Source organism: Mobula hypostoma, chromosome 6, assembly GCF_963921235.1.
Source record: "Mobula hypostoma chromosome 6, sMobHyp1.1, whole genome shotgun sequence".
NCBI classification, from domain to species: Eukaryota; Metazoa; Chordata; class Chondrichthyes; order Myliobatiformes; family Myliobatidae; genus Mobula; species Mobula hypostoma.
The window spans coordinates 152,113,369-152,133,740 of NC_086102.1; the positions used below are offsets into that span (position 1 = coordinate 152,113,369).

The window sequence follows — 20,372 nt, forward strand, 5'->3', positions numbered from 1 at the left end:
GGTATGTGTTTGGACTGTGGGAGGAAACCATAGCACCCAGAGGGAACAAACTCCTTATAGGAAGTGACAGGAATTGAACCCAAGTTACTGGTACTGTAAAGCATTGGGCTAACCACTACACTATCATACCACTACCTATCTCCTCACTATTAAATAAATGTGGAGAAAGAGCATAAATTATTAGTTACTACCTGGGAAGATTCTGTTGAAGTAGTTGGCTATTTTACTAATGAGTTAAAGTTCAATGATTTCTCATAAAGACTCACCGTATTTAAATTACCAGATATACAGCATATAAATGTTATGTCGTTCATGACCTCTAAAAAATGTTCAAGTATTTTGAAGTTGTAATGACTATTTTAGCATAATGTGGCAGCTAATTTATCACTAATGTGAATGAGTAAATGATTTGGTAACTTATTTTTGAGGTTAATGCCAGAGGGCGAAAACATTGCCCGTAACACTGAGCTGTACCACATTCTTCACAAGACACCAAGGGATCTTTTATACCCATCCTGGAGGGAAGTGGGTCTTTGTTTAACATGTCATCTCACAGAACAATGAAACTAAATTTCAAAAGTGCTCTTGGAAGTCCTAAGGACATGAAAAAAGCTACATAAAATCAGTCTTTCTTTGAAAATAAAACGGTACAGCACAGTACAGGCCCTTCAGCCATGAAGTTTTACTCACCTTTGAACTTACTCAAAGATCAACCTAACCCTTCCCTTTCTCTATATCTGCTGGCTTTGCCCTGAACCCTTTGTCCAGTTTAAATGTCATTTATTTTTGCAAAACTTTATAGGATGCTTAAAAAAAACTTTTCATTCCTGTTCCTGCTGCATACACCAGAAATCAATATTAGGTTTTCGGGGCTGGCTTGTGCCAATTGGCCAGAGATGTATTTTAGTAGTTTTGTTGGCTGATGCAATGGTGCTCACGCTAGCTAATACTCTTGAAACCAGCTATTTCTCTTGAACTTTTGCATGATGGAGATGAGTGGAAGTTCATTTATCTTGAGCATTCTTTGGAAGAAGGATGAGAGAAATTAACAATTTTGTGGTCACTTGAAACAAGTGGCTGTAAATAGGAACAACATGTTGATAGACACAAGGGATTCTGCAGCTGCTGGAAATCTTGAACAACACACAAAAAATGCTACAGGAACTCAACAGGTCAGGTAGCATTCATGAACATTTCAGATGACATTTCTGACCAAAACCCATTATCAGTCCTGTCGTATGGTCTCGGCCCAAAATGTTGACTGTTCATTTCTCTCTATAGATGTTCAGTTCCCTCAGCATTTTGTGTGTGTTACTCAACATGTTGTTAGACTTTATGTTGCTTTCTAATATTCTTGGTGGATGTTTCAACAACTGTGAAATATTTTGCACTCACAAATCAACGAAATCTGGTGGGTGATACAAATAACTATCTAAATAGGAAGTGAGTATTAGTGAAGGGTAGTTGCTGTTTAACACTTGAGCCTCATGTTGGCAGCTGGTGATGTGTAGCTCTTGAAAATATTCAAGCCGGTGGCCTTGGGCACTTTTATCATTGGACAAGATTGTAATCTACTTGGAAGGAACAAGTTGCCAGTCCCAATCACTAATTACTAGCTTCAGCCTCAATGCATTTTAGACACAAGTATCCCTATAAAAGATAAGACCTGCTATCTTTTTATTCACAGGATATGACTGCCACCAGCAATACTAGCATTTATTGCCCATCCTAAAACTCCCTGAACCAACCACATTGATCAAACTGGGTGAGGATTTCCGTCCTGGAAAGAGTCAGACCGTTTTCAGACAATTGAGCAGTTTCAGGCTCAATTTTCTTTTGAAATGCAGATTTATTAAATTTCTTGAATTAATATTTCTTAGTCGCCATGGTAAGTTTGCAAACTTAGATCTCTGGATCAGGGGTCTAGGATTTTGATTGCTTAGTCATTATGGAGATACATTGAGCGGACACATCTCTCCTTCGCATGTAGCAGGACTGTCTTCATCCAAATTGTAAGTAAGGAGGGATTCTCAGAGTGACTAATTATGAAATATCTTATACAGTCCAAAAGAAAGAAAATTATGAAATATCTAAAAGAAAACCTCAATAGCAGACGGCTATACAAGGGCAGAGTGAAAAAACAAAGGTGTGGATGATTGTGTCATCACATGGGCCATATTGATTCAGAAGGTTCCTTAAAATACATTGTTTTTTGTTGTTCTTAGCAACACTAAGCATCCACTTTAACACGAATGAATATCTGACTTAGTATTAGGTAGTCACAAGAGCATCCTGACTGGCTGTGTCACCTTCTGGTATGGGAACTGTACTACCCTCAGCTGCAAGGCACTGCAGAGTGGTGCGGACAGCCCAGCTCACCTGTGGATGTGAGCCTCCCTCGATTTAGGATATTTTCAGCAGCAGGTGCATAAAATGGGTTTGGAGGATCATCAGAGATTCGAGTCACCTCAACCACAAACTGTTTCAGCTGTTTCCGTCTGGCAAACGGTACCACAGCATTAAGGGCAGGACAGCTTCTTTCACCAGGCTATCAGATTTATCAATACACATTGATCTGATTGCATATCTGACTGTACATACATGTATACAGAACAATTACGTATACAAACTTAGTTTTGGGCAATATCCTCCCACATTTCCCTTCCTTATTGCTTGAATAAAGCAACAGAGATGCAACATAAAGATTTTTACTCCCTCATGTTGTAAGATGGATGTAAAAAAAAATCTAATTTTAATTCTACTAAATTATGGTGTTTTAATTACATTACAGCAGCCCTGCTTACAATGTTATAATAAACAAATTGAAGACAGGTTAAATTTAATTTGAAAATATTGTGTAAAATGGCATTACATGGACAGAGAATTCGATTGCCTCAAACTTCTGATCTGTTACAATCATTCTGTAGCCTTGGTTCCTGCATCACCAACCAGAAAATCCAATGAGAAGTGAAAAATAAGGGCCACTGGCAGCAACCAGTTCATACATGCTGTGTGGGTGAGGTGGTTTGCATTCTTTCTTTAATTTCTTTGAAGTATATGTCCATTGTGTGTTGGCACATGGCCAAGCGGTGAAGGCGTTTGTCTAGTGATTTGAAGGTCGCTAGTTCGAGCCTTGGCTGAGACCACGTGTGTGTCCTTGAGCAAGGCACTTAACCACACATTGCTCTGCGACAACACTGGTGCCAAGCTGCATGGGTCCTAATGCCCTTCCCTTGGACAACATCGGTGGCATGGAGAGGGGAGACTTGCGGCATGGGCAACTGCTGGTCTTCCATACAACCTTGCCCAGGCCTGCGCCCTGGAAACCTTCAAAGGCACAAATCCATAGTCTCATGAGACTAACAGATGCCTATAATAACGTCCATTGATTCATACATGAGAAATTTTAAACTCATGTAGCCTAGGCCAGGCCAGTACACCTGCTTCTTTAATAATGTATCTCAAATCCAGGGGCTTTGCCACCTGCAATTTCATGGACAGGAGACCTACATGGGCAGTTCCACCTTCAAATGATGCAACTATCTTGGTGCTCATTGCTGCTCCCTTCATATAACTGGGTTCAAATCCACGAATGGTGACTCAACATCACCTCCCAAGGCTAAAAAAACACCTTTGCAAATGGTGCCCATATTCCAGAAACGAATATATTAAATCTTTCATTCGACCTCCCATAAGATAGCAAACCATGAATCTTAAAAATACAGATATTTTGCTCAAAATCATTTCATTTGAGCTCTTCATAAGAAACACAGAACTATTTTCTCAAGTTAATAAGCAGTTACTGTTGTGGGGATCTGAGTCTGGGCCCCAGTAACTGCTGCTCACAATCTATAATCGATGATTTAGCTGAGGGCACCAACATTGACAGTTTGCTTATGATTCCAATCCAGATGGCAGGGTGCATAGGGAGGAGGAAGTGGAGAAATATCAAATGGGTACTGATGAGCTAAATGAGTGAGTGAGAAATTTACAGATGCAATTTACTCAGAGACTGGATCCTTGAGAGCTACTCTATGAGTGGGCTGAGTTGGCTTGACTGGAAGCTGGCTGTGTTTTGCTTGATGCGTGAGTGTGTTTTGGAACCTGTTGAGGGAAAGAGAGTGGGGAAGGAACGGAAATTGCTGGGAGGGGGTCATGTGGGTTCGGTAATGGCGGACAAGATAAGAGGCGGGGTTGAGGGAAAGAAAGTGGAGAAGGAGAGGGATAGAGACTTGGGACCAGAGGTAGGCAGCTGGGGAGAGGTGGATTATTGTGAAGGGAGAAATAAAGGGAATGAGGAGGTAGTGAGGGGTCGGATGAATAAAAACCAAGACAAAGGGAATAAAAGAATAAGAAATGATAGTGGAGAAAGCTCTGAAAGTGAGGAAGATGAACAAGCTCAGAGAGGAGGTGTTGTCATAATTAGGTTTAATGAGAAGGCTCAGGGACATATGAAGAAAATTAACCCGTTTGTGCTAACAACAACTCTGACAAATAAGATAGGGGAAATAGTATTTGCAAAAGTCCTTAATGATGGCAACTTATTGGTAAGATGTGCGAATGAGGAACAACTTGAGAAAGCACTCAAGCTAAAAGAGATAGGAAAATGCAAGGTGGAATACACTGGGAGGGTGGGAGCACAAAACAGTGGTCGTAGAGGAGTGATCACGGGGATACCAATGAGTATAAATATGGAGGAGATAAAGAGGAATATCAAAGGAGGGAAAGTAATGAATGTTCAAAGACTGAAAACAACAAAGGAGGGAGTGAAAAAGGAAAGTGAATCTGTATTGATTGAATTTGAAGAAGAAAGAGTGCCAAGGAAGGTGTTCCTGGGTTTCATGAGTTACCCAGTAAGGGTGTATGTGCCAAAGCCATTGAGGTGCTATAATTGTCAAAGGTTTGGACACATGGCTAAAAACTGTAAAAGGCAGAGGAGATGTGCTAGATGTGGGGGTGATCATGAATATGGAAAGTGCGGAACAGGAGTTCAACCAAAGTGCTGCAATTGTGGAGGAGCTCATAATGTTGCATATAGTGGGTGTGAGGTTGTGAGACGGGAGACTAAAATTCAAGAAATAAGAGTGAAAAGAAAGATCACTTATGCAGAAGCTGTAAGAATGTCAAGAGAACAGAATAATGTTCCTAATGAACAGGGAGCAATAGGGATACGAGAGATGCAACAAAGGGCAAATGACAGGATTTATGTAGACAAAAAGGCTCTAGTAACATTCATTCAGGAGTGATTAATAGTACGGCTGAGGTAAAGTCAAAAAGTGACAAAATTCAGCTGGTGGTAAAAGCAGCAGTAAACCATTTAGGGTTAGTAGGACTGACATGGGAGGAAGTGAGGGAGAACCTTAGTAATCAGTCAAGCCAGGAAGTGTCACGTGTTGGTTAATACTAATTATGGTGATTCTTTTACAATGGAATGCAAGGAGCTTACTGGCCAATAGCCAGGAATTCAAGCACTTTATTAAAGAAATGGTTGTAAAACCGGATGTAGTGTGTATTCAGGAAAGTTGGTTGAAACCAACTTTAGACTTTGTGGTATATGGGTATACAATGATAAGGAAAGATAGAAATCTAGGGTGAGGAGGCGGTTGTGCTATGTTAATCAAGCAAGGTATACCATATAGGGTACTGGAAAAAGGAGATGATCAGGAATACATAGTGGTGGAAGTGTGGGAGAGAGGGGAGGGAGTGGTTATAATTAACTACTACAATCCATGTAAAAGGTTGGATTTGGACAGCCTATTAAAGATACCAGGACAAAACGGACATAAAGTAGTGTGGTGTGCAGATTTCAATGCTCATAGCACAATATGGGGGGATCAGATTACAGATCCAAATGGAAAGGTAATTGAAGATTTGATGGAAGAAAGGGATTTGGTGTGTATGAATGATGGTAACAGCACAAGGATGGATATAACAACAGGAACTGAGTCAGTGTTAGATATTACGTTAGTGTCTAATACCTTGGCTGGCATTAGTAACTGGGGAGTTTGGACTGCTTCAACAGTAGGCAGTGATCACTACCCAGTTTTGTGTTCAGTGGGTGAAAGAGTTGAAGTAAGACCAGGTGGCGGAACCCCAAAGTGGGTGTTTGAAAAAGCTGATTGGGGTAAGTTCCAGAAGTTGAGTGAAGAAGGGTTGACAAAGATTGATATTTCTGGAAATGTAGATGAATTAAACAGTCAGGTGACTTCAGCAATTATCATGGCAGCAGAAGGATCTATACCTAGGAGTAAAAATAGGATGAATAGAAAACTGGTACCATGGTGGACAGAGGAATGTTGTCAGGCTGTAAAAAACAGAAATAGAGCATTTAGGCTAGTTAAAAGAACCCATAATATGCAGCATTTGGTTCAATATAAGAAAGCACAGGCAGTGGTGAGAAGAACTATACGTCAAGCTAAAAGGGCAAGTTGGAGGAGTTTTTGCGACAAGGTAGGAAGAACACCACCTGTGGGAGAGATATGGGGAATGATTAAGAGGATGGGAGGAGATAGAAGGGAATGGGAATATCCAGTAATGATATCTGAGGAGGAAACTGCAGTCTCCAGTAGGGATAAGGCTGAGGTCATGGCCAAGACATTTGTGCTGATACACAGTTCAGAAAATTTGTCTGAAGAAGGGAGAAGAAGAAGGGAAAGAATAATGAGCCAACACCCAGGTGTGTTAAGCAGGAGGGAAGGAACAGATGATATAATTGATGATCCATTTACATTAGCAGAAATGGTGAGAGCAATAAAGAGATCGAGACCAACCTCCCCAGGGAAAGATCTGATATGCTCTGTGATGCTAAAAAATCTAGGAGAAGGAGCGATCTTGAAGTTGCTGCATTTTTATAACAGAGTGTGGGAGGAGGGAAGATTACCAAGTGCATGGAAAGAAGCAGTAGTAATTCCAATAAGGAAGCCTGGCAAGGATCTGTCAAAACCCACTAGCTACAGACCAATTGCATTAACATCAAGTATATGTAAGATAATGGAAAGGATGATAACAGAAAGGTTATCATATGAGCTTGAGAAAAGGGGAATGCTGGCAAGTTATCAGAGTGGTTTTAGAAAGAGAAGGAATTCCATGGACTCAGTGATTATGTTAGAGACTGAAATAAGGAAGGCCCAGGCAAATAGAGAGTCAGTAGTGGCAGTGTTCTTTGACATTGAAAAAGCCTATGATATGATGTGGAAGGAAGGATTATTAATTAAACTGCACAAGATGGGGGTTGGTGGGAGAGTTTTTAATTGGATTAAAGATTTTTTGTTTGGTAGAAAAATTCAAGTTCGGATTGGATCAGAATTATCAAAACAGTACATAGTGGAAAATGGCACACCTCATGGTTGTGTGATTAGCCCATTACTTTTCATGATTATGATCAATGATGTCTTCACAAAGGTACCAGTGGATATAGGTAGGTCACTGTTTGCGGATGATGGGGCCTTGTGAAAAAGAGGCAGGAACATGGACCATATAATCAGGAAACTACAAGAAGCAATTGATGAAGTGGTGGAGTGGGGTTATGATTGGGGATGTAGATTTTCAGTAGACAAAACTCAAACTGTATTTTTTACCAGGAAAAGGGTTGAGGTAGGGAAGAAGTTAAGGATGTATGGAGTTGAATTAGAAAGGGTTGCATCATTTAAATTTCTGGGAGTTATATTTGATTCACGATTAACATGGGCAGACCATATCAGGAAAGTTGAGGAGAAATGTAAAAAAGTAATAAATGTGATGAGATGTTTGACTGGTAGGGAATGGGGAGCAAGTTGTTCAGCCTTGAAGAGAATGTATGTGGCTTTAGTAAGATCTGTATTGGATTATGGAAATATAGTATATGGATCAGCAGCTAGGTCTCTTATAAGGAAACTGGATGTGATTCAGGCTCAGGCCTTGAGAGTGTGCAGTGGGGCTTTTAAAACGTCACCAGTGTCAGCCGTACAGGTAGAAATGGGAATAATGCCTTTGGAACTAAGAAGGATGCAACTGATGGCAAACTACTGGGCTAACTTGCAGGGGAACAATGATTCTCACCCTACTAAACGAGTGTTGCAGGAGTGCTGGGAAAATGGGAGGTTTCAGAGGGATACCTTTAGTCGGGTAGGGAATGATATCGCGAAAGAATGTGGAGTATTTGATCTGAGGATAAGTCCTTCAGTAGTTTATCCCGTTGTAGCTCCATGGAAGCTTGTATGGTAGAGGTAAAAAGGAAAGAAAGATATAAAACAGATTTGGTAAATGCATTTAACTGTCATGTGATGGAAAAGTATAGTGATTATACTCACATTTATACGGATGGTGCGAAGGAACCTGAAACAGGAGTGACAGGGTTTGGGGTGGTAATACCAGCAAAAGAAATTGGAATCAGCAGAAGAACATCTAATAAGTTAGGGGTGTTTACAGTGGAGATGCTGGCAGTGTTGGTTGCGTTGCAATGGGTGCAGAAAGCCAGACAAGCCAAAGCATTGATATGTTCAGATTCATCCTCAGTTCTAGCAAGTTTAAGGTCTTTTCACACAAACAGTCGGCAAGATGTACTTTATGAAGTCCTTCAGTTAGTTACAAGAATTGCAAATCAGGGAAGTCAGGTAAAATTTCTATGGGTTCCAGCACATGTAGGGGTGAAGGGGAATGAGAGGGTGGATGAGTTGGCAAAGAGGGCGTTAAAGAAAGAAAATGTGGAAATGCACATTAGTATCAGTGAAGCAGAGGTTAAGTGTGTAATCTGAGAAAAAGTCAACCGAATGTGGCAAGAAAGATGGGACAGGGAGGGGAAAGGGAGGCATTTATATCAAATACAAAAGAGTGTTGCAGTTACTAGCGTAGGTAATGGAAACAGAAGAGAGGAAATTGTGTGGACTAGTTAAGACTGGGGCATTGTGCATTAAACAAAACATTGAAAATGATAGGGGAAATACCAGACAGGATTGTGTGAGGAATGTCAGGAAGAGGAGTCAGTCGAACATGTAGATTTGTGTTGCAGAAAGTATGGGATACAGAGAGAGATGATGAGAAATAAATTAAGGGAGTTGGGGATGCAGGAATTCACATTAAAAGGGTTGCTGGGCATGGGTGAGAGAGCACAAGTCCAGGTATTTTCAGCGTTTTTAAGGGGTACAGGGTTTTTTTTATAGGATATGATGAATAAACAGGAATAGGATACTAGGATGGTCAAAGATGGGAGGGTGAAGTGTAGGTTTGTGTGTGTGTGTGTGTGTGTGAGATTGGGTGAAGGGGTTTAGAATGTATGTCTAGTGCACATTCTGGAGCAGAGGGTGGCGGTAATGCACCATTAAGCTGGATGCCAACCGCCGTAAAACAAGATACAGACAGACAGACAGACTCAGAGACTGGTTATCCGGCATCTACATGAGCTGACAGTTGATGGTCAATCAATTGTGCTAGTTAATCCATTTTGGGCCCAGGAGCTCCCATGGCGCTGACACAGCCTTGTACTGGGAAATCCCTCAGTGCTAATTCAAGAGCTTCCTCAGTACTGAGCCAATGTCAGCCTGGGAATCGGCTCATAGATGCTCCATTCCCAACTCTGAAGTGTGCTGGCTAATAAAATGCTATTGGGCTTTTCCAGTAATGCGGAAAATTGTGATGTCATCCACCTCAGTGTATAAAAGAGAAGAGGGGAGGTTTTTTTAGATGGTGACAGAATGGAAAATGTTGATGTTCTGCGGGACACTGGAAGCTAACATGCTGATATTCCAAGCAATTAGGAAGTTAAATGGAATGTTGCTATTTATTATGAAAGAACGTGAGACCTGGAATAAAGATGTGTTCAAGGTTCAAAGTAAATTTATTATCAAAGTACATATATGTCACCATATATAACCCTGAGATTCATTTTCTTGCATAATAAAACCATAATAAAATAATAACCATAATAGAATCAATGGAAGGCCACACCAAGAGGACAGACAACTGGTGTGCAAAAGACAACAAACTGTGCAAATACTAAAATAAAGTAAAACAAAGAACTAATGATAATTTACTGAATCAAATGAAAATTGGGTATCAAATCAGAAACAATGAAATGAACTACATCTTAACCCACTTTTTATACGTGGATGATATGAAATTATACGCCCCTTCATCAGTTAAGCTAAAGCAATTAATTCAATTAGTAGAACTACTTTCAAAAGAAATAAACATGAACATTGGACTGGATAAATGCAGAACATTAAACATAAAGAAAGGTACAATAGAGGTAATATAGAATACAAGACAGAGCAGCAGGTTACAATACAACCGATGGACGAATATAAAACATAAGAATCTGGCACATCAACAAGGAAAGAAAATAGATGATAATGTGATAAGGGAAAAGCTTTTGACAGAATTTACTTCAAGGATTAAGAAAATCTGCCAAACAGAGCTCAACAGTAAAAATATAACAAGACAATAAACACTTCCTCTATACCTATATTAACATATACTTTTGGCATATCTTGGTCCAAAACTGATCTGGAAAATTTACAAAGAAAAATAAAAACTCAAATGACAAATTTCATAAAACATCATGTACATTCAAATCCACTTAGATTAACACTACCTGGGATAGAAGGGAGAAGAGGAATAACAGACAATTAAAATCTACACAACAGTCAGATAAAACTTCTAAGGACATACTGTACTTTCATCAATGAAAACAGGATTCAGCACTCCATGCAAGCATTTGCAATTCTGATAAGTACACACCACTAAATTTAAATGACAGCACAACCCAGAAAAATGATGACATTATCACTATTGAAGTAAAAGTTAATCAATGGAAGACAACCCCATGATCTGAGCAAACTAGACTGTGACAAGAAGTGTGGAACGCCTAGCTCAGAGTTGGAGACCTCCTCCCAGAAACAGAAGGGTTCCTTTTGGCAATGTAGGACCAGGTGGTTAGCACAAAAGAAATCAAAAATCCATAATAAAATACCAACAAATTCAAGGTGATAAATGTAGAAAACACCAAGAAAAATTGATACAATCCAACACATTACAGGATGCTGAAGCAGTTTAACTCAATCTGATTACTTACACAGGCACAATCAAGTGGCAAACATCATTCATCAAAATTTTGCTTTAAAATACAAACTCATAAATGAAATCATACCTTACTACAAATACAAGCCTGATCCAGTTTTAGAGTCAGAATGCTACAAATTATATTATGACTAATCAATTAGTACAGATAGGACAATCCATAATAAAGTTCAGATCTAATAGTACAGGATAAACAAGCAAGAACAACTTATTTAATTGATATAGCCATTCCAAATACACATAACTTACAGAAATCATAAGTGAAAAACACCAGAAATATTGTGAATTAAAAGAGGACATTGAAAGTCTATGGAACATAAACAGGGTATACATTGTCCCGATAGCAATATCCACAGTTGGTGTCATCCCAATTTTATTATGCAACAGTATTAAGCTATTAGAGCTACACAGTAATATCTATGTAAATCTTCAGAAAGCCACAATACTAAACTGAGATGTAGTTGTTAAAGACCATCCTGATGTATGTACCTTTGCTGACCAGGGTTGAGCGAAGAGTCAATGAAATGGCATCTGATGTGGACCTGTTGTGCCATTAGGCAGATTGGAGTGATTGCAAGTTGTTTCTCAGGCAGGAGTTGATATGTTTCATCACCAATCTTTCAAAACACTTCATCACTGCCCCAACCTACCCCTATTCCTAACCCTAACTTCCACACCCCTCTCTCCTCCATCCTCTAAGTCTACCCCTAATGCTAACTTTCAGTCCCCTCTCCCTCCATCCACTAACGCTAACCATAACTCCTTCCCTTTTCCCTCCAGCTTCTTCTCCCCTCCAGCTCCCTCTCCCCTCCACCCAACCCCTCATCCTAACGACATCCCACAATGGAAAGCACCTCTATCAACTCTGGGGAAAGCCCCCATTAACATGGAGCATCCAAGCACCCCCTGACCATAGTCAACACCCCATAGATTCACAGCTGCTCCACTCCTCACACATACAGTTTTAAGCCTCCGGTGTCACTAACCCCCACCTTGCACACATAAGCATAGCACAATACCTAACACACCCCCTCCCACTCTTAAGAAAGACAGATTCCAAGAAAGGAAAGTAATGCAGAACCAGGTTAATGAAAGTGTGGGCCATTCCAAAGTGGCAGGGTCTAGTAACACTGAATCTCCAGTAACAAGATCAAGAAACACAAAGGGAATAATTTACTGTAACTGTATTATTCAGAGTCTTGGGGGGGGGGATTGCACTTGAAATGCTGTGCACAGTTATGGTCTTCCTACTCAAAACAAAGGAGTAATGTGCCAAAGGATTTGCATGAAGTGCAAGGAAGATTAATCTGATTGTTTCCAATAGTTATTTGCCAGATGAATACAGGAGAGATGTCTTACTATAATTATATAGGACCCTGATCTTCCTAACTTCAAAAACATTTCTAGATTAGTTTCTAAAATGATATAGGAACAGAAATTGAATAGCCTAATCACAATTCTGCAGAGTTTAGAAACATGCTAAGTTGTATTTTAGGAAGCTGGACCAGGACAAGACTCACACAGTGAATGGCAGGGCCCTGGAAATAAAGTAATCAATGGATTTGGGAATAGTGTAGAAAGATGGTGCTGAGGTAGAAGTTCAGCTGGGGTCACAGTCTGACACGGGCCACGCACCTGGCCAGCTACTCCGCCGCACACTGATGCCGTTTTCTATAAAATTCCACCTCAGATAATCTGGTTACTTTGACCGGTAGAGCCTGTCAGAAAGGGCCAGGTGAATCACCAGCTCTTTCTGCTCCCTCCCCATTGCCATTGCAAAGGCCGCTGACTACCTTCCCCATTTTACGTTTACCGAAGTCAGTGACGACTTTACATTCTAGGCGTGTTTGTTAATCAGAAGCTGCCTTCACCACCCGGCAACACAAAGGAAACGTAATCACTCTTCAAGTTCAAATGCACCCGAATTTATAGTGGAAAATTAAACTAGCGCGCAATCGCCAATTTCACGGCAAATGTCCACAAATTTGGACTTTGCTAAAATATCTGGGAGACAGTGTCGCTACAAGGAAGTACCGCTTTGTTCCACTGTTAACGCTTTTCCTTGAAAGGATAGGTGCAACGGGCTCCTGAGAAATTCCCCCCGGCAATGCGCTGGGATAACAGAACATACCGGGACAGGAAATAAAAGGGGTTTAAACAATAAGTGAACTTCAAATAACCATTCGCCCAAAAGCCAGGTTTTAAAAGTATTTTAAAGAAACGTACAGCTCCTGTACATTGCGCCTTTTCAAAGGGACGCTTGTTTACAGATCTGCCTTCACCGAACAAAATTTTTGTTGGTCAACGCAGAAACAAAATGCTGGAGGAACTCGGCAGGTCAGGCAGAATTTCAGAAGCAAACCGTATTGTACGCCCACCCACCATCACCCGGGTCAATATCATGGCAGTGCCAGCGTCATCTTCAGCTAATCGCTGAATACTCAGCGCGGATACCCACCGGCTCGACCCAGGAGGTTGACAGATCTTACCCCGAACAGGAAGGTAAAAGGAGCCGATCTTTTCCTGTCAGTCGGCGTCTCGGTTTACATAGCAGCTCTGAATGCGCCCATACCGGCGCCAGCAGTAGATGCAGCACCCCCTCGCCTCCGCAGCTGGAACCCTCCCGGTGGCGAACTGCTTTTAATGGCACATGAGGCCGGAGACGTTGGGGCTAGACTGGGCCCGAACACCTGTCTCACTGAAGTTCCGATTGAGCTTCAGAGGCAGGAAGCCAGCGCTGCACCCTCGGCGAGGCAGGACACACCCGACACCCTGCTGAACAATGCATCACGAGCAGTGGCAGCGGGGCACAGCGCAGCTACCGCGCCCAGGGCAATCACCCAGCGCCTGCTACTCGGCTTGAACCAACGGGCCCCGTGAGGCTCATCGGAGACGTGACCCCAGCGTGGCAGGAATCATATTTTTCCCTCAGCAGAGACTGAAGCAAAACAAATACTCAGCGGGTCAGGCAGCTTCTGCGGGGAGGGAGGGAGAGAGAGCGTGGGGGAAAGGTCTGCGGGCCGGTTACCTTTCTTCACATTGTGAATAATCGAGACCGTGCACGATTTACAGTGGGGGGGGGGCAGGAAGAGGAGGAAAGAACACAAGCGAGTGCCTGTGAGAGGGTGGGAGGCGGGAGGAATCGGTGATGTGAGTCGTGTCGCGATAAAAACAATAGCACAGGTTGGGTCTAGAAGCGGGTTTTAACGGGAAATAGGAGGTTTGTTCTTTGCATTGTTAAAACACAACGTTAAGTCGGGAGAGCTTGTTGAAATCTAGGCAACTTTTCCCTCCGGGTATAATTTTGTTATCAGTAGCTATTGAAGTGTTCGAACGCCATGAAGAGCGAAGGTTTAATAGTAATTTAAAAGAACACACCGTTGTTCATGTAATGAGCCACTAAGTTTCCGACAAAACTCGGTCGTTCTCTGCACCTCTCACAGTGCTACATATTACAGTACCATCCATCGCCAACTATCCGCTCCTGACATCCAAAGGCATTACCCGAAGTGAATCCCCACGCTGTTAATATCTTGGGGGCTACCATTGAACGGGAGTTGTTTATACACTTTGTGGCTACCAGAGCAATTCAGTGGCTTGGAATTCTCTGGCGAATGACTTACCTCCTGACTCGCCGAAGTCTGCCCACCATCTACAAGGCTCAAGTCAGGAGTGTGATGGACTCCGCTTGCCTGAGTAAGTGCAGCTTCAATGGTACTCTGGAAGCTTCCTACCATGCAAGCCATAGCAGTCCACTTGAAAGGCACCCCATCCTCGATCATTCATTCACTGCACCCCAAAACACAGTAACAGTAGTTTGTACTACCTGCAGGATGAACTAAGGCGACTCACCAAGACTCCAAACTCAGGACCTCTACCAGGTAGAGAAACTAGGGCAGCCAAAGCAGAGGGTACCATCATTTGGAAATTGTCTTCAAGCTACATACCATACAGACTCGGAATTAGATCACCATTCCTTTACCATTGCAGGGTCAAAATCCTGAAAGCCCCTCCCTAACGGCACACCTCAAGGACAGCAGTGGTTCAGGAAGGCAGCTTACCACCGCCTTCTCAAGGGTAACTAGGTTTGGGCATTTAATTGCTGGCTCAGCCTGCAAAGCCCACATCCCACTGAATGAATATTAAATATTTTTTTCATAAAACTACCAAAAGAGTATTGACACAAATGGACATAATTGTACATCATGGATTGTACTGACGTAGAATTTATGTGGCATTTTGAATTAATTTCTCACAAGGAACCTAGAGCACTACAGCATAGAAGCAGGCCCTTCAGCCCATCTAGTCTGTGCTGAGCTGTTAGGAAATTTCCCGTAGAGCTTATTTATGTACTTTGTAGGCACAAAAGCACATAAAAATAGAATTTGTAAGCAAAATATACCCTTAGAATAGAAGCAGGAGAAAACACTCTGTCATTAATTCTGCTCAGTTCAATGAGATCATGGTTAATCTGATTTGATCTCAGTTCACATTCCTCAACTGTCTGGTGTTTTCTTTAAAGCCCTAACATCTGTACCCAGTGCCAAATCATGCAGTTCTCTAGGGAGAATTCTAAAGATCCACTACCCTTTAGATGAAGAAATTTCTGCTCGTCTCGGTTGTAAATGGCTGACCTCTTATTTTGATATGGTTGCTTTCTCATCTCGGATATCGCAGCTGGGGATATATCATATATATCATTCCTACATCCATTCAGTCAAACGTGAAAAAAAATATAAGTCTGTTGTCTCAGTCTGTTTAATCTCTCCTCATAGGACAAACCGCCTTACCAGGAATTGATCTAGTAAACCTTAGTTTCAGTGCTCTATGGAGAGTAAACCTATGTGGAACAATCCAGGTGCAAGTTCATCATTGTCCTATATAACTAAAGTATTACAAACTTACAGGCACCCACTTCCACTCACAATAATGGCCAATACATCACTGTTTTCAAAATTGGTAGTTATGCCATTTGCTTTCCTAATTCTTTGCTTGCAGAGTTAATTTTCAATTATTTTATATCCAAATAACTGTCAGGTGCATCTGAACACCAGCACTATTCAATACCTCATTATTTAGAACATTTTTTTTGTTTTTCTAATTTTACAACCAAAGTGCAAAACCTTACATTTTCCACATTATATTCCATCTACCATGTCTTCCACTGTTTACTTCGTCTGTCTATATTCTCCAAAACCTATTTGTATCCTCCTCATACCAAGAGGCATCTTTGTATACAATTTGGAAATATTACTACTATATCGATTCTCTTATCTGTTATTGATTCAGCCGAAGAGATGATATTCTTGGAGGAATGGCCATATGGGTAGAACTTAAAACGAGAAGGGGAGGGTCTCTTTAGTAGGAATGTATTATTGCTCCCACCCCCATAGTTAGCAGGAACTTCAAAATCAGAATTGCCCATAGTTGAAAGTAATATAGGGTTGTATTAATGGGAGATTTAAATTTGCCCAATATTGGGCCTGTCCAAGGGCCTGGACAGGGTGGCATTTATGAAATGTGTCCAGGGAAAGTTTCTGAGTCAATATAGGAGAGGGAGCAGTATTTGGATCTCCTCTCAGGGAACAAGGCAGGGCTAGTAACTGAAGTGATCATAATTCTATTAATTTTAAGATAGTGATGGAAAAGGATGGGCGATGTCCACAGATTAGGGTCCTAAACTGGGGCAGGGCTAATTTTGGGGGAATTAGACAGGATCAAGAAGAGATTGATTGGGTGAACCCGTTGGAAAGAAAATTAATAAATGGCAAGTGAGAGGCTTTTAGGAGTGTGATATTAAGTGTTCAGGAGATGCACATTCCTGTTAGGGTAAAGGGTAAACCTGGCACGTTTAGGGAATCTTGGCTGATGAGCGATATTAAGAAAAAGAAGGCAGCATACAGTATATTTGGTTTAGGATGTTGGGATCGAACAAATCACTTGATGTCTAGAAAAAGTTTAAGAGTACTCAGGAGGACAAAAAAAAGGTTATGAATGGATATGGCAGGTAAGGTTTCGGAAACTTCCAAGAGATTCTATAACTATATTAAGATTAAAAAGGTGGCTAGGGAGTGAGTAGGTCCCGCAGAGATCACCATGCCTGCCTGTGTCTTGAACTCCAGGAGATGGCTGGATTTTTAACGAATAATTTTCCTCAGTGTTTACCAAGGAGAAAAGCATGATTTGGAAAGAAATATGGAAAGCAAATCGAGGTGTTCTGGAAAACACTCATATTTACAGGGAATAGATATTTGCAGCCTTACAGCATATCAAGGTAGATAAATTCCTGGAGCCTGACCAGGCATATTTGAACTTCACAGGCAGATAGAGAGGAAATTGTAGAGGTGCTCACGCAGATATTTGCTTCATTGTTAACCACTGATAAGTTCCTGAAGTCTGTAAGGTGGTTAGTGTTGTTACATTCCTCAAAATTGTACGAAGGCCAAGTCAGGTAACTGCCGCAGTGCGGTCAGCCTGACATTGTAGTGAGGAATGCACACAAAGTGTTGGAGGAACTCAGCAGGCCAGGCAGCATCTATGGAAAAGAGTACAGTCGACGTTTCGGGCTCAAACCCTTTGGCAGGACTGGAGAAAAAAAGATGAGGAAGGTGGGGGGAGGGGAGAGAGAAACGCCAGGCGATGGGTGAAACTTGGAGGGGGAGGGAAGAAGCAAAGAGCTGGGAAATTGATTGGTGAAAGAGACAGAAGGCCATGGAAGAAAGAAAGAGGTGGGGTGGGGGGAAGCACAAGAGGAAGGCAATGGGTGGACTAGGAGATAACATGAGAGAGGGCGAAGGGGATGGGAAATGATGAAGGCGGGGGGGTGTGGAGGCATTACTGGAAGCCTGAGAAATTAATGTTCATGCCATCAGGTTGCAGGCTACCCAAACAGAGTATAAGGTGTTGTTCCTCCAACCTTATCCCAGCCAGTGGAGGATAAGTGTGGCCTTATCCCAGCAGCGGAAGAGGCCATGGATCAGAATGGGAATGGGAAGTGGAATCAAAATGGGTGGCCACTGGGAGATCCCACTTGTTCTGGCGGACAGAACGTAGATGCTTGGCAAAGTGGTCTCCCAATCTACATCGGGTCTCACCGATATACAGGAGGCCACACCTGGAGCACCGGACACAGTATATGACCCCCAACAGACTCACAGGTGAAGTGTCGCTTCACCTGGAAGGACTGCCTGGGGCCCTGAATGGTAGTAAAGGAGCAGGTGAAGCACTTGTTTCTCTTGCAAGGACAAATGCCAGAAGGGAGATCAGTGGGGAGGGACAAATGGACAAGGATGTGACATAGGGAGCGATCCCTGTGGAAAGCAGAAAGGGGGGGAGGGAAAATGTGCTTTGTGGTGGGATCCAGTTGGAGGTGGCGGAAGTTTCAGGGAATTATGTGCTGGACGTGGAGGCTGGTGTGGTGGTAGGTGAGGACAAGAGGAACCCTATCACTGGTAGGGTGGCAGGAGGATGTGGTAAGTGCACATGTGCGTGTAATGGAAGGGATGCAGTTGAGGGCAGTGTTGATGGTGGAGGAGGGAAGCCTCTTTCTTTGAAAAAGGAGGACGTCTCCTTTGTTCTAGAATGAAAAGTCTCATCCTGAGAACAGATGCGGTGGAAATGGAGGAATTGAGAGAAGGGGATGGCGTTTTTACAAGTAGCGGGGTGGGACGAGGTATAGTCCAGGTAGCTGTGAGAGTCCATTGGTTTATAATAGACATTGGTGGATAAGCTGTCTCTGGAGATAGAGACAGTGAGGTCAAGAAAAGGAAGGGAAATGTCAGAAATTGACCAGGTGAATTTGAGGCAAAGTGGATGAAATCAACAAGTTCAGCATGGGTGCAGGAAGCAGCACCAGTGCCGTCGTCGATGTAGTGTAGGAAAAGTGCAGGATGGTCACCAGTGTAGGCTTGCAACATAGAGACTATTTCATGTAGCCAACAAACAGGCAGGCATAGTTGGGACCATGCAAGTGCCCATGGCTGCCCCTTTTGTTTGATGGAAGTCGGAGGACCCAAAGGAGAAACTATTAAGAGTGAGGACAAGTTCCGCTAGGTGCAGGAGAGCGGTGGTGGAGGGGAACTGGTTGGGTCTAGTGTCGAGAAAGAAACGGAGAGCTTTGAGGCCTTCCTGGTGGGGGATGGATGTGTATAGGGACTGGATATCCATAATAGAAATAAGATGATGGGGGCCAGGTAACCCCATAGATGCTGCCTGGTCTGCTGAGTTCCTCCAGCATTTTGTGTGTGTTGCTCAGATTTCCAGCATCTGCAGACTTTCTCTTGTTTTTCATCAGCGGGGATGTTACTGGAAGGAATTTTGATGGATAGGATCTACCAGCATTTGATTAGACAGAGACTGATTTGAAGTCGGCTTGACAAACCTTTTGGAGTTTTTTGAAGAGGTAACAAAAAAGTAAACGAGGGTGACACGGTGGATGTTTTCAAAGTCCCGCATGGTAAGAATGTCTGGAAGGTTACAGTAGGTCCTTGCAATCCAGGGAGAGATTCAAAATGGTCTTTGAAGGTAAAAAGCAGAAGCTGGTGGTTGAATGTTATTTCTCTGAATGGAGGCTCGTGGCGAACGGTGTCCCACAGGGGTCAGTGTGAATGCACAAGGCTTGATCAGCAAGTTTGCAGATGACACAAAATTAGGAGGTGCCATTGATAATGAAAAAGGTTATTGTAGATTACAACAGCATCTTGATCAGTTATGGAAATAGGCCAAGGAGTCCCTCTGCATAAAGGAGGGGTGATTGATAAGTTTGTGGCCTAAGGTAGAAGGAGTCAATTTTAGAAAACCTAGCACATTTATTTTTCGACATAGTCCCCTCCTACATTTACATACTTAGTCCAGCGGTCGTGGAACATACAGATCTCTTCTTTGTAGAAGTCGGCATCTTGGACCTCCAGAAAGTGGTCCTCAGCAGGGATGTTTGATAAGTTTGTGGCCTAAAGTAGAAGGAGATGAGTTATTAACTTCAAACTTTCTGCATAATCACTCAAAGAGTTGAACTGCACGTGCATGTAATGAGAGCTGTATAACTTATCTCCTTCTACCTTAGGCTACGAACTTATCAATCGCCCCTGCTGTGGACCACTTTCTGGAGATCCAAGATGCCAACTTCTACAAAGAAGGGATCCGTATGGTCCGTGACCGCTGGACTAAGTGTGTAAATGTAGAAGGGGACTATGTCGAAAAATAAATGTGCTAGGTTTTGTAAAATTGACTCCTTCTACCTTAGGCCATGAACTTATCAATCACCCCTCGTATATGAACGGTGCCACAACAACAACCTCTCACTAAGCATCAGCAAAACCAAA

The 20,372-nt window shown here is 42.2% G+C and overlaps 1 protein-coding gene across 2 annotated transcripts in view; it reads right to left on the reverse strand.

The window, feature by feature from the left end:
* Positions 1-14,075, reverse strand: part of mfsd6b (major facilitator superfamily domain containing 6b) — a 68,300-nt gene extending 54,225 nt beyond the window's left edge. The window contains exon 1 of one of the 2 annotated variants that reach the window (XM_063051980.1): positions 13,542-14,075. The gene's annotated coding sequence lies outside the window, so the exon portion shown is untranslated. Of the gene's footprint in view, positions 1-13,510 lie in introns of both variants that reach the window. The other variant, XM_063051981.1, reaches the window with a different exon arrangement.
* Between the last annotated feature and the right edge of the window lie 6,297 nt (positions 14,076-20,372).